Raw genomic sequence first — 15,723 nt, 5'->3', positions numbered from 1 at the left:
TTTACAAAACACTCTGCTGGACCTTTCCAATAACAGAGTTCATTTTATCCTCAAGTCATTTTCCCAGATTGACTCTTGCTCACTCTCTTTTTTTTTTTTTATGTTTCTACTGGACAACTAATTAAAAACCCCACCCTTGCAGATGTACTCTGCCCATCTCCCTCTTTTGCCCCTGAGGAAACACCATTTTTTTCTATCGAAAGGCAGAACACAGGCCAAGACAACAGACATGAGAGCACACCATCCTGCTAACGTGCCCTTGATGGAACATTCTCTGCTGGAGAAGCCTTATTTTGAAGAGTTAGATGATTGCAGGGAGTTAAGTGTTATGAGCAAAAGCAGGAGTGAGGTACGAGAGCCCTGCTTTTATGCCGTTACAACACTTATAAAACAGACGATGGAAATCATCTGAACAGTCAGTCACTGACAGAAAACCTTGAGGAAAATTCTCTAGATAAAGCTTGCTACAAGGCTTGTTTAGGGAAAGGTCAATGTTAATTGGAATGTCTGGAAGGAAGGATGGGATCCCACAGTCATTAAATGAGAGAAAAGTTGAGATAACCTCTTCAAGAACACGGGGAGTGATTTCAGAATTAATTTCCACCATCCTAATCATGCAACGGGCCTTGAAATGGCCATAAACAGCTTACTTAACTTTTCTGTATTTTATACAATGTGAAAAGTCCTAATGTAAAAGACTGAGATCCATTAAGCTTATTTTTAGCAGGTGAATTCAAAGATTACGCCATCAAAGCATCCTTTGAGAGGTGCACAAGCCTCTGCAGAGAAACGTTTTCATCCTCTTTGCACCATTCAAAAGTAGTTCAGGAACAAAACTTTCTAAATGAGACTGCCTCCTTCAATTTTTAATTAAAGCCATGCAAAATTAACGATCTTTTGCGAACAGCTGTTTTGTTGCTGTAGATGCCCAGGTGTTCGCCTGTTCACGCCAAATGAACTTCCAGGAGCCCAAGGGTCCCATTTCAGTAGCCAACACCATACATCCCAAACCGTCGTGTCCGGCCCAAGGGGCTGACGGAGCATCACAGTAAATAAATCATCATTCTAGTCAAAATAGAAACTGTCCAAAACAGTGATATTATACACAAATTAATGTTGAAGTGCCACAAATATTTTGATAAACTAAATAAAAACAAAACATACAAGCAGACACCTTGGAAGTTCATCTTGATATAATTTAGTAAGTATGAAAAGTAGAATTTGTCGATATATTTTCCTTAGCAAATACAATGGGTTTGATTTTGCCACAAACAAATTTAACAATTTTGCCACAAGAACTTTCTAGATATTATTAAAGATCAAAATTAGACAAACTTCTATGTCAGTCTCACACCGGCAAAGCCTTTTTTAGTTTGTTGCTCATTATCGCGGATTGAGCTAAAAGATGGCAACTGCTTGTCAATGGGTTTTGCAAAATGCCAGTTCCAGCGTGTGCGAACAATATTTGCAAAAGATCTCAATATTGAAAAGAGCAATTCTGAATGCATCAGCACTTGCTAAGCTCCTCTCTGAAGAAATTATTAAATCAGTCTGCCGTGGTTTAACCCCAGCCGGGAGCCAAGCGCCACGCAGCCGAAATCAGGAGGGTGAAAGTGAGAAAACCCGTGGGTTGAGATAAAGACAGTTTAATGAGCAAAGCAAAAGCCGCGCACACAAGCAAAGCCAAACAGGGAATTCACTCCCTACTTCCCATGGCAGGCGGGGGCTCGGCATCCCCAGGAGAGCCGGGCTCCATCACCCACAAGGGTGACTTGGGAAGACCAACGCCGTAACTCCGAACATCCCCCCTTCCTCCTTCTCCCCCAGCTTTACACACCGAGCATGACGTCAATGGCGTGGAATATCCCTTTGGGCAGCCGGGGTCACTGTCCTGGCTGTGTCCCCTCCCAGCTTCTCATGCTCCCCCAGCTCATCGCTGGCGGGGCAGAGGGCGAGGAGCAGAAAAGCCTTGACGCTGTGTAAGCCCTGCCCAGCCGTAACTCAAACATCCCTGTTATCAACATCCCTGTTTTCAGCACAAATCCAAAACACAGCCCCGTAGGAGCTACTCTGAAAAAAGTTAACTCTATCCCAGCCAAAACCAGCACAAATGGGAACGGGACCACTACGGGGAAGAGAAGTGGGATACGCAGGTTTTCCAAGACCTCATGAACTCTGGCTTTAATGGAAGATACAGGAGTGTGCCGTGTTTAGGGTATGCTAATCTCATTCTTCACAGGTTCCATCGGTCACTCAAGCAGACAGGAAGGATTTACTTCTCCCATGGTTCCTCAAGAACATCTCAGTGCATAAACTGGTTTTGGGATGGGGAAAGGAGACGAGGAAATTGCCCTCTCAGACTTTGAAGATCACAGACTGAAAAAATACAGTACACTGGTGCCACTATTTATTTTAAAATCTTGCAGGAACCTTTCTGGCACAGTTAATGTCAACTTCACTGTCAGACTTGGGACCAGGAAGGCGTTTTCCTTCAAGCTAGATTGGCAAATTGTGTTTCCTCTTTGCTTACTAACTCGCCTGGGGTAACTGCCACTGTCCTGGATCATCCCTAAATTTTATCAAACAAGTTCCCTGCTTCCGCAGGAATGGAGAATGTTGTCAAGGTGTCAATGCCAACAGCACAAGAAGCTCTCCATAATGTAGGGGGAGGTGGAGCGATAACTAATGGAGATTTCTGGACAATGATCAGCCAACCGACAGGGGAATGATTTTTCCCAAAGACCAATGAAGATGATACTAACTTGATGATACTTTTTTGTTATTCCTTAGCAGATAACTGGCAAGCTTAAGAAGACGAAAGGCAATCATCTTCTTTGGCTGTTGTAACATCAGGTAACTTGAGAGATAAATCGAGCAGAGGAAGGCAACGAGCATGAAGAGGCCACTGGTGACAACCTCTCTGAGCAACCTGTTCCAATGCTTGACTGGCCTCCTGGTGAGAAAGTATTTCCTTATGGCCACTAACATTTCAATTACTGGGAATGAAGTTTAATTGAAAATTTCTTGAGTTATTGTCTTACACGCAGCTTTAAACTTCTTGCATATAGCCAAAATCTTTATCCCCCAAAGACTTACACATTTATGTAATATTTGCAAGCAATTCTGCAAAATTCTTTTGAGTTTGCTTGTAACTAAGTGCAAGTGTCTGAAAGATGTTGGTCTAAGACATTTCAGTGATGATGTTCGTTTCCGTAACCGCAGAGCAGACAAACAATGTCTGTGCCACTCCTCCAATGAGATCCTGAAGGTCAATTGTTCTGTTTAGCAAGAATTAGTTTCACTGCAATCACAAGTTCCATGCCCCCTGAAATAAATTCAGCAAATTAAACTTCTTTCATATATGGGAACGGAAAAAGTTGAGCTCGTCTTTTTGTCTTTCTCAAGGCTGGAGAATGGGAAAACTTCTTCCTCTTTGGGAAAAGGGAACGGGACAGCTCAGAGCCTTGTAGTAGACTATGGGCCCTTCCACACAACTTCAAATGCGACTTAACCTCGCTCCTACCTGAAAGCTTCCAACCAAGAGCCACACACACGTGCAGGAAAGAGGACGTGACTCGCTGCACGATTATTTTGCGCGCTGCTTAAGAAGTTATTCTCCCTCAGCTACTTCACAGGCTACAAGGCCTGGGCCACACAGAACCTTCCATTTGTTTAAAAGACGAAGAAGTTCTTCAAGTCGATGAGCGTGCCCGGTGTTCTCACAGCCCAAGCCTCAGGATTAGCCCGGCTAATGGTGCTCACACAATGGTTGCAGCCTGAGCACCCAAGAACTGGATGGAACTGCCATCTTGGCTCGCTATGGCTTGACACGGACAACTGAAATGAATTTTAAAAGAGCAGCAAGAACACTGTGTTTCAAACAAGGAGACAGACGGTGACGATGGATCCTAGGTAGCTGTGAGTTTATTATTTCAGTCATGCCAAGACGCTGATGAAAACGATGCCCGGACCCCCTCTTGAAGGAGAACTAAGAGAAAACTAAAGGAACCTGCAGAGCCAGCTGGGCTCCAAGGCCAGCGGGGACAGCACCGCTCGCCGGCCCGCAGGGAGCGGGCAGTGGCCACACACCCGCCGGGGGCCGCCTGTCCGCCGGCCGGAGGGGGCCCCGCAGGCCGGCTCCGGCCGCTCGGCGCCTGGGGCGGCTGCCGGCCCCCCGGTTCCCCCGACAGGGCCCTGGACAGCGGCGGGACCGCGGCGCCTCGCACGCTGCACCCCGGCGGCGCCCGGCCACGGCCCCCTCCCGCTTTGACCCCGCCCCCTGACCCCTCCCCTTTGACCTCCCCTCGCGCCCCCCACTCACCCTGGCGCGGGGGCCGGGCCCCTCCTCCTTGGCCTCCGCCATGTTGCGCGCCCCCCCCCTCAGCTATCCCAGCCCGGGGCGGGGGGCCGGGGGTCACTCCCTCTCAGCCTTTCCCCCCCCCCTCCGGGGGGCGCCGGGGGGAGGCTCGGCGGGGTGCCGGGGCCGGCGCCGCGCCGTGCTGCGGCCGGAGGGGGCTGGCGGGGGGGGGCCCGGCGGCTCCCTCGGGGCGGGGGGGGGGTTAGACCCGCCAGGCCGCGAGCCCTCTTAAAGCTGCAACGACAAGCCCAGCGCGGGGCCCCAGCGCGCATGCGCCGCGCGCCTGCGCAGGCCCGCGCGTCCCCGCCTCCTACGCCCCCCCCCCTCCCGCGCAGGCGCAGTGGCGCCTCCTCAGGGCCAGCCTGAGTGGCTGCCCCAGGGCGCGGGGGGCCAAGGGGGACGTGGGGGAGCCAGGGTGACAAGGGGGACCCAGCACGGGCACCCCCGGGTGGGCTCGGGGCGAGAGGCGCGAGGCTCATCCTGAGACGCGTCAGGCCCTGGTGGGCCTCGACTGTCCCCATGGCGGCCACAGGGCCCATGACCTCATGGCATGGCCGCCAGGCCCAGTCTGTGGCAGTGAGTGGCGGTGGTGACCTGCTGTGGCACTGTGGGCCGCACCGTGCCTCGCACACCACCAGGCCGAGGCTCTCTGGTGTGTCAGGCCATGACATGGTGCTCCTGCCTTAGCGCCACTAGGCCACAGCACCCACCTGGCGGTGTGTCACCTCCATGGCGCCATGATTGCCCGACCCTGGGACACTCTGCCTTGACCCGGCACCGATGGTGGGGCTGCCCCGCGGGATGGATCCAGTGAGTGGTGCGGGATAGACCAGGATTGTTGCGACTTCCCTTCAGGAACGCTCCAGAAGTTGACGGGTTGGACTCGCGGCCTTCCTGTTGGAGAGGGTATGTATTTGCTTATTCGACAGGATGCTCAACACAGTACAAACCATAATTTAACAAAGTAATTGCATTCCAAACTTGAAGCAATGAGAGGTTTTAACGTACCTTTCAGCCCAAGTCCGTTCACTTTTAATTTTGTACTGCCGTGGTGTCTAGAAGCGCTTCCTTCCTGTGCTGAGTCTACTGCACGGGGGTTTTGAAGGCAACATGGAGTATTTGAAGGACATTGGGTCTGTTCTCCTTATTGGAATCAGCCTGAGAATATAAACCAATCTGGTTTTTGTTTGTTGTGCCTCTGCTGTATCTGTCATGAATGAACCATTATGTAATTTTTTAGTTAATTTAACATTTGTTGGTACAACTGTAAAACAGCCATGTTTTTCATGTTGGAAGGGATGGTTTATATTTGACCACATTTTTCCTCATCTGGTGTTGATCAAAAGTTCATATAAGGGTTCTTTCTACAGACTCTGAGGACTTAGTCCCCTGAAGATTTGCATATCTCTTTAACCTGAAATACCTGAGAGGTCACATTTTGGTTGCAAAAATCAGTGTAACCTTTCAAGGTTAAAGCCTAAATATTTAAAGCTTTGTAATGTTGCCTGTCATTTTCATGCTTTCCAGTAATTAAGACACTCAAAACATGAGCAAGGCATAGGTCTATTAAGAAAAAATTTGAAACTATGCGTCAGATACAGATTGTTGCCTTTTTATTGTGCACAATGTCAAACATTACCAGCGCCCACAAGCAGTTGATAAGAACAATGTGTTCCTTTCTCCTTACTACTCAAATAATCAAACTGCTAATTAAAACTTTGTCTTAAAGAGAAATCTCCGCTTCCTAGCTTTATCTGATTTGCACAATTAAAGGGTGGTATTAAGCAGCAGCTGCATTTCAATGGGGAATGAAGCAATCCTTCTATAAACGCTGTCCTTCATCTGGCCCAAAGTGCCAGATACATAATATTGGGATTTATTTCGGAAATCCTGTCAAGCCTTTCTTTAGAAATGACTGCGTTCCAATGACAATGAAGTAATTAATGTAATAATTTAATAAGTTATGAATAATGCTTTTCACTTACGCATTAATCCTCCTCCTCAAGCATAAAATAATCCTAGTTGTTGAGTTATTTTGTGAAATTTCGTAAAGAATTTGGGATTTTTTTATGACAAAAGATGTTATATGTAAACTGTGTGCTTGATGTGAAATTTAATAATTATTCAAAAAGTACTTTTATCCTTAGATAGCTACAGATGAAAAGAATGAATATTTTAATATTTTAAATGGATACAAAATATAGTAACAATAAAAGGTGTTACGTGACTTGATATTTATATTAGTATTGTCTTTTGAATAGCCAGAAATTCAAATATAGTCTAAATATAGGGCTGCCACATGTCAAGGTTCCCTCGGACACGTCCACTAGTGCCCTGAGCAGATGGTGGGCCGTGTGGATGTTGAGCATAAAAGGCCACTGTGCAGGCACAGATTTCCCCAAAGCACGTGTGGAACAGCACAGATGTGCCGTACGTGTGTGGATCATCCTAACACTGAAAATGCACTTATTTCTGAATGGGATTTCCTAGGAAGGCAGAAAACACAGAGAGAGAAAAAAAAGAGGCAATAACCCTCTTAGTATATAAATATTTATAAATTACCTAAACAATTAGTAACAATGTTGAGAAATCCAAGTATTCAGAAGTCAGGGGGAAGACCTTAAAAGATGAGGTTGGTTTATGAATTAAGATCTTAAGGATAACAAACCTGCTTTTTCTTTTTGACCTCTGGTTTCTGAGGCATTATAGTGCCCTGCCTTCACGTTTTTAGGCTTAAATTTAGAAAGTGTATGTGTGTGTGGGAAGTTGTTTGTTTGTTTGCTTTAATTAGACCTATATTTCCATGTAATCACAACTCCAAGTGCTCGGGCATTCAGAATAACCTCAAATACCACGAGGCTTCCAGTAACGTCACAAGACTTGACAAAGCTGTTATTACTTCTTGGGGCTACATTGTAAATTTCCATAGTGTTTTATAAAACGAAAATTTTATATAACTTGTTGAAGCATGCGCATGGGAACAAACATCTTTATTTCATTGCATGGTTCTCATAAGTAAATTAGGGAGTTGATGGAAATATTTGAACTTTCAACATGCAACTGAAAATGCTTTCAGACGACTAAACAAAATATTTTGTTGGAAATAGATCCTGTTGTTAAAATAGATCGTAGTACAACCATATGCTGTTGAAATCTATGCCTGATGGAAGGTTTGCTTAAGCTGATGCTATGGACAGATGAGAAGGTGACAGCAAGCATGGACCATTTAACACTAGATCGACCCTGGTGTGTTCTGTAGCCATCTCCAAGCCTGTTCTCTGAATAGGGCATTTGAACTAGAGCAGCTTGTTCAGACCTGACATCTGACTGTAAATGAACTGTATATGTACTAATGTGGCTAAAAAAGACACTGTATAATATGTAGATAATGTAGTGATGACTAGTGCAGAACAGACCTAGATAAATGCCTGGATAAGGGAGGGAAAAGATAAGATTGTTCCACAGTATTGTTTTTGAATTGCTTTTTAATTTACCCCTGGAGTGCCCGTATTATAATCTGCTGCAAATTTCTGCGTGAGACTATTCGTCTTTAGAACAGTGACATTTAAAAAAGAACCCATGAAACTCCTTTCACATGCAGGCTGCAGTTCAATGAACTGGATGAATGATCTTTCCACATACCCCTGGGCGTGCGCAGCTGAATATAGATCACCCAGAAAACCTGCCAGCCGTATGGACGGAGATCTGGGCACTCCTTCCTCTCTTCCAGTGCAGGTTCTCTTCAGGGAATTGCAGTTGCAGGTGCTTACAGTTCTGCTGCGTGTTTGGGGCCAAACACAAATTAATAACAATGAATAATTTTGTTTCCGGTGAGCTTAGTGAGCATCCAAATAAGACAGGCTTTGTAAGGTGGGCTGGGAAAGACAGCTGTGGCATATGTTGTACCCACATCTGGGACCAAGGAGAACCTCCGAAGGACAATGTAGGATGTACAGTATAAAAATATGGGATTTTGGAGTTAGCAAAGCATTATCTCCCCTGGCTTCCAAGACGCTGCATTAGGAAAGGTCGAACCAGCATAGATTAGACCAGTGTAGCTGTACTGGTGAGTCACTCCTGTACAAAACACATCTGGCCTGGTAGGATGGAGAAGGCTGTGATTCAAGCTCAGAGGAGGCTCTGTTGGGGAAGGAGGTTGAGTCTGAGGTAGGGGAGACAAACCGGAGCCTGGCAGCTTTATTTCCTACTCTTCCTCGTGGTCCCCTGAATCTCGAGGCACCTCCCCAGCAGAGCAGCAGGGGCAGCTCTGGAGAAGAGCCAGACTTTTCTGTCCCAGAAATGGGCAAAACTACTGAAACCTCTTGGGTTTAGATGGCCCCGTACTGCAGAGGCTTCCAGGGCAGAGCTGTAATGACGTAAGCAAAACCAGTAAATATTTCAGTGGAAAAACAATTGCTAGTGGAGTCTCCTCTCGGGTCCTGGGCAGACTAGGGGAACAGACAGCCCCAGGGCCAGCAGCGAGGTGGGTTTGTCTCCAGGCTCTGGAGCTGCTCTGGCTTTGTCCCCCCAGCACACGGGGCTGGCTCCCTGGCCGGGGATTTGCATTTCCCTGGCACTGGGGATGTCAGGGGCTGCCCCTGCGAGGTCCCCTGTGGCTGTGAGGACAAAGGGAAGCAGGAGGCTTGGAAACAACAAAGATCAAGGAAAGAGAGAAGCCAAGTTTGAAAAAGCGACGCGTTCAGCGTGCTTAGTCATAGAGACACAAACGCAGGAGGGCTGGCAGAGGCCTATTTTCATCCTGAAACTCCCCCTCACGTCCCAGACTTGCTGGGCTGTGTTTGCTGTTGAGATAACATCCCCTTCCCCCACCACCCACACATCGCTGAACGAGCAGCCGTTGCAAAAGGGAAAAAAAAAAATAAGGAAAAAAAAAAGAAGCAGTTGCCTTGTTCTGCCTCCAGGAGAAATGTCAGGAAGTGTCTGGTGGTGGGTGGGATGAAAGGAGGAAGCTGAACTCTAAAGAGAATATTCTAGCTCTGCTCCTGCAAACAAATGCCCCTCTGTATTTTGCTTGATAAGAACATCCAGGAGCAGGTTTTCCTCCGTGTGGGCAGGACAAGAGTGGAGTAGTCACCCATCTCAGAGGGATTTGTTTTGTACACGCTGCATTATCCACAGCACTCCATGAACTGGAGGGGGAAAAGATGGAAACAGCTGGGAAGAAATACAAGCGTCATCAATAATTAATAGTGTCTTTTTGTAATGGGAACGATCCAGTATTAATTATGAAGTTAATTTCTATTTGGATGGATTTGTGGGTGTATATGAAATTTGGACCAGGAGTTAAGTTCAGTGCAATCATGCTTTTATTCTAATTACAATAATTATAAATCTATTCTGCATCTTCTTGTTAAATCTAAATAACACAGCCTTTTGTTTCCAAACATGCCAGACATCAGTTTTTGCACACCAAATATGGCAGTTCTCAGATCCCCAAAGTGAATCTGGTTATAAATACAAAGGAGATTGTTTTCATTCATTGTCTCTATGCAACCCTGTGGAAATGCAAAAATAAGCCTGGAACATAGATGATGATAAGTACGCGGGATTTCTAAAATCACGGAGTCAACACTGATGAAGGACCTTAATTGCATGGTTCATGAAATATTTAAACAGACAGTGACCAACATGTGCAAATGTGGTACTTAGGCTTTTACACCCCATCCTGTATTACAAACAGCTGCTGCTACTCTGTCTCAGTGACTTTCAATTTTTTTTACTCTGTAGCCTTCAAAATTGTCTGTACTTTTGAAGCTTTTTATACTGGGTGATCTATTGTGAAGAAGTCTATGGCAGAAGCACAAAACTCAGAGGGAGAAGAGAACTGGGTTTCTCATTTAACTCCCAGCACATTCTTGTGTCATGGCACAAGAGAGGAAATATGAATTTTCTCTTTGCTTTTGTTTTTTCATCTGCTCTTCTCTCCTTGCTGAAAATCTCAACTCCCACCCCAGGTAAACATCCTTCCTGGGACTTTGCCCCGCGTTTCTTTGATCAGCGGTGGAAGAGTTGGTGTTGGGGTGGGATTAGTAAAACCTCCATGAGACAGTGTTTCAGGCTGCTTCAGGCTCTGCTGGACACTCTGACACCATGATATTTACAGAGTATTATTTGCCATAATAAGATGCCAAAGCTAATTTAAAAAAAAAGAAAAAGAAAAAGTGAACTGCTAGACTTTTGCAAAATCTGAGTGTGTTCGAGGTCACCAGTTTTGCCTGGGATAGGTGTCAGGTTCTCAGACCTGTAATCCCCTGGGAAGTCTGTTCAGCTGCTTGATGCTACAGCAGTGTTCATTGTATTCATTTCATCTTTGTCTTCTGAGAGTTACTGAATAATGACGTGAATAATCTATGGAGCTCTTTGGCCATTTCTGTTGTTGCAGACCTCCTCTTGATTCTTTATTGTAAGTTATGCAGAGGTGCCCACTTGCAAACTCTGGTTGCTGCTTTTTAACACCACCCTGATGTTAATTTGATGATGTTGATGAACCATCAGCAATTTCATGCTGTGACAACATCACTTTTTCCAAATGCAGAATAAAACTGTTTATTTGAATACTTCTACCATGTAGAAGTACTTCTTACCATTTTCATGCTTTGAAAAAAAAAAAAGCTTTTTCTAATTTTCTTATGGTTATCTCCTATATGTTTCTATGTTCCTCCTTTTGTGTGACTTTATGCTTTGGAAATAACAATGGATAAAAAAAAATACATAGAGAAGACGTTGTCAGTCTTTATATTTTTAAGAAATTCGTGGCAGGCTGATGAAATACAGCATTGTGAGTCTGCTCACTTTTTCTGCCCCACTTACATTCTTCGCATAGCCAAACATTAACCAGAAAGGCACTTCAGAACTGCTGGTATTTTTGCAGAGCTGATGGATCCATTTTCTGTTGAGCGCTTGTCTCGTCTATAGGAATGAAGGACAGGATTGTCTTTAACAGCTGCCTCCTGTTCTTGTCACATATTTATTGCCAGTGACAAAATTTTAAATTCTCTTAATAGAAGGAATGGAAGCTGTTAACTGTAGCAGGATAAGTTGTAGTTATGCATATCTTGTTTCTCTCCACAGCTGAAGGAAATGTATAGATTGATGGTTTTGTCGTACAACTGTGCCGAGTGCTTCTGTGTGCCAGTGAGCACCCTTCACTCCAATTGACTTCACTGGGAGCAGAGGGCTCTTGGAGCCTCTTAGAAGACAGGCTCGGCACGCTCAGCTGTGCCCACAGCAGACGCGTGCGGTGTGTATGAGCATCTCTGCCCGCAGAGAACACAGCTACTGCTGAGAGCGGAGAAAACAGGCAGCCAGGGGAGGGAAAGAAAGACCAGTTGTTCCAATGCTCAAGACACCAGATTCCTCTTCTCGCCTTTCTGTGGATTCTGTGATCTTAAAATCATAGAATCGTCCAGGTTAGAAGGGACCTTTAAGACCATCAAGTCCAACCATCAACCTAACACTGCCAAACCCACCACTAACCCTCATGTCCCTCAGCACCACGTCTGCCCAGCTTTTAAATATCTCCAGGGATGGTGATTCCACCACTTGTCCAAGTCATGGACTTCCTAATCTTGGAGCTTGTTATTTTTAAGCCAGGGTATGAACTTAAACATGTCAAAGGTAATGAGATGGTCAGATACAATGGCAGTGGGAACTGCATGAGTATGGAAGATAAGTAGTTGCATTTCTTAGGTTATAGTAGCAATGTATAAATTTCCTTCTTGGTTTCAGCAATTTCACTGATTCTTTTTTTGAGCCCAGTGCTTGTCTTGCCCACCCAGTCTCACCAGCCAAGCCCTCCCTCACACACAGGAGAGCACAAAGCAGTGTCAGAAAAGCCACCGAGGAGTAAAGCAATGTTCTCGGATCTGCTGAGCACTGCAAAGTCATTGTAAACAGCCTAGAGACTGATTCCCCCTGTGACCTTCCTTGCCCATCATAGGAAGGGTTGGGAGAAGAAGGAAAGGGAAAGGGAAAAGAGGAGGGGACATCAGTGGGGAAGTTTCCTGTTGCACTTCTTTACTGGTCTGCTGAATGTTTCTTTCCCAGAAGACCTTGTTTCTCTCTTACATGACTTTGATGCTAGTTTGGGTTTTGACCGAGAACTCAAAACTACTGCTACTTAGGACATTTCAGTAACTTAACTTAGTTCAGAGAAATTAGAAATGGAAAATCCTGGACTTCAGCCCTCTCAGGTTGAGAGAACCCAGTCTCCAGCAGAACTGTGAACTTTTAGTGTCCGTAGTGTTCAGACTTCCCTGCAGAGCCGATACTACCTTTTTTGTAGACTCTTGAGCCTGATTCAGATCTCTTTTATTCCACTAAGAATCAAGTTTATATCCACTGAAATCAATACTGTTACTGTGCAAAGACAATCAGCCCCTCCCTCCCTTCTCTCAGTCTCTGCATTCGCTGGACTATTGCTGTGATCTCTCATCTGGCCCTGCGTTACTTTCACTCATGAAATTAAAACGGTTAAAAAATGGCCTGCAGGCATATTTGTCATGGTATACAGGAAAAACCTCTTGGAGAGCAGATTTAATCAGTACTTGAGGAGGGAATGAGCACAGTGCAGGAGGGAGAGGAGAACGCTCACCATGGAGTGCCACGGGAAGGTTGCCGAGAGCGGTGCCGTGTGGCTACTCGTTACAGCAGCCATTAGCCACTCCGTTCATCCTGCCTCCCAGCATCATGGGCCAGGTGTTGCTCTCGGCATTGTACTTCCTCCTTTATTCTATGAAAGGTGATGCTGTTACTCATGAAACTGTGTTGAGCCCTAGGGTAATGAAGCTGCTCTGCAGAAGTTCTCGCTAGCCGGGCAGGTTAAGCTTGGGCCAGCAGAGCCTGCAGCTGGGCAAGGACCCCAGCCTGCACCTTCTGGGTGCCTCCCTGCCCTCGTCTCGCTGTCCACTCCTCCAGCAGCCAGATTTTTAACATTCCTGAGCATCTCTAGCTCTATGACGTACTAGAATTTGTGCAAACAGCCATTAAACTGTTTCCCTCTAGGTCAGAAATGCCCGGGGAATGCAGACACGGCATCTCCTCACAACGTTCAATTGCTGCTTTAGCGGTGGTACACATTCCTGTGATTCCAGCAATTTTGCTGTTTGTACACGGGACACTTACAGAACCTCATGGGGTAATTAGCCTTAATTAGCAGGTTGGACACATGCAGCTCTTTCCTCCTGCAATCTGCAATTAATACTATAGAGAGAATGCAGATTTCTCCTTCTCAGGCTTTTGTTTATGTTTATAGGAGGAGGAAACAGTTTAGGGGAAAATGATCTAAATCAGCCGCCTGCTGAGATGTGTGTCCTTCCCACCTGAGGGTTACCCTGCGCTCGGTGGCAGCTGAGACATTCCAAACTTCAGACACCTCAGTGTCAGCCCCATTCCCTCTTCCAAACATTCCTCTGAGGCTGCTGCAGGTCTTGTTCTCTTTGGTCGTGGATTGCTCCTCAGTTCACTTTCGCAGATTGGTTGTATGGTATGAAAAACGTTCTGAAATCATAACACTGGTGGTGTCTTTTAGGTAGATATTAGTATTTTGGGGCAGGGAAAGGTCTTGAGTTTTCTCTCTTTTTTTTTTTTTTTGCTTCTCCCAACAGCCCGTGTTAAACCAAGCTCACGTTGTGTACACGCCAAGCACCCCAGTAACCAGATCACTCTGGAGTATGAGGAGCTGCTTCAAATGTTATCACAGTTGTCACCAGGAGTTTCCAGCCTCAGGAAATGTTTATTTGCACTGGGACATACTGGGGAGAACATCTCCAGTTTTCTTCCCCAGTGTTTGTTTTCGTATGGGAACAGCTGCTGCCTGCTGTGAATATTTACAAAATAGGTGACTGTTAGCAGAGGTCATTTTTATTTCAAGTCTTCAAGAGCCACATTGATGTTTCTTTGATTTCAGGCCCAGGATAAATACTCACATTGCAGCTACAAACCCAGTAATCATATCCCGGCCTCAACTAGATCCGTGGAAATTCAAAGCTGCTTTGTGGACTTCAGATAATTTGTACAGATTTATGCAGGACTGGGGGCAGATTTATACTCTTTTATTTCTTTCAAAGGATGCTAAAAATTAATCGCTGCCTAAACTACAGTTCACTTCTATTTAGGACACGACAAAGGCGAAAACAAGCCTTTTACACTCATTATTTTTTGCTGCTTCCTGAACAGCCGTACCCCCTGGGACAGCCAGGCGGTGCCGGTGGTTGGTGAGCTATAGGACCCAGTCCCAAAATTTCTTCTTCCAGCGCTTTAACCTCTGAGACACCTCGTGGTGGAAACATTTACTGCTTGGAGAGAGGGGCTGACATCGCGGGGAGAATCCATTTTAAAACAACTTGGGGCTTCCATTCTGCTGCGCCGGGAGGTGGCCGAGGCCGCACAGCCAGCGCGATGCTGCTCTGGGGAAAAGATCCGTCCCTAGCAAATTTTTATTAAAAAAAAAAAAAAATAATCTAAACCCACGGGGAAATTCATTTAGTTCAGAATAAAGTCTGCCTTTGCCCGGGGCTTCACAAATATTGATGAGATGGATTGATGATATTTAATCACAGCAGTGCAATAGTTACGGTTTCTGGGCAAATAAAGCAAACGCGTGGCTCTGCCTTGGGTTTCACACGGGGTTTGGTCCTTCGGGCCCGAAACTGAATGTGACACGTCGGTGGGAGCTTGGGAGGGAGCGTGGGAGTGAAACCCTCCAGAAAAGTGAAAGTATAAACACCCTCACGTTATTGTCACGTTGTTCTCACGTTAGCTGGTCCCCGTGCAACGTCGCTGAAACCAGTGACATTACAGAAGCGTACTTTTGGCCTGTTTTCTGTATCAGAACGTGGAATTTGGTGACTGTAACCCCGAGGAAGTTTTATAGCTGCTTTATTTTTCTGCCGTTTTACATTTTGGGGGGCTTGACCTCTGCCTTCCGGCCAGCGGAGCAGGAGCACAGAGCCGTTCCCTGTGCCTACGGGGAGCTCGGGCATTGCGGATTGCCGGCCTCAGCTCAGAGTTCGCTTTTGGTGCTTCCCTTGAGTGAATAACTAGGAATTTTTTTTATATCAAATTCGCTTTCAACGCAGAAGTGAAGGCTGCTGGTCGTGCTAAACGTGACCAACTGTACTGACTTGAAAATCTATTTATTTGACGTTTTTCCAGAAGAAGCCTGTGGCGGCTCCGCCGGGGGTGCGGTGGGGCCCCGCGGCTCCGCTTCCCCGCGGGCGAGCGGCCGCCCGGAGGCGGCGGAGCCCCTGGGCCGCGGCCTCGGCCTGCGCCAGGCGGGGCTGCCCCGCGCCGGCGGGCTCCCCTCCGACTGACCGCCCGGGCAGCCAATCGCAAGCCGCGCCTCC

The sequence above is a fragment of the Numenius arquata genome, chromosome 21, assembly GCF_964106895.1.
Source record: "Numenius arquata chromosome 21, bNumArq3.hap1.1, whole genome shotgun sequence".
Lineage (NCBI taxonomy): Eukaryota > Metazoa > Chordata > Aves > Charadriiformes > Scolopacidae > Numenius > Numenius arquata.
Note: the sequence above shows the minus strand (reverse complement) of the source record.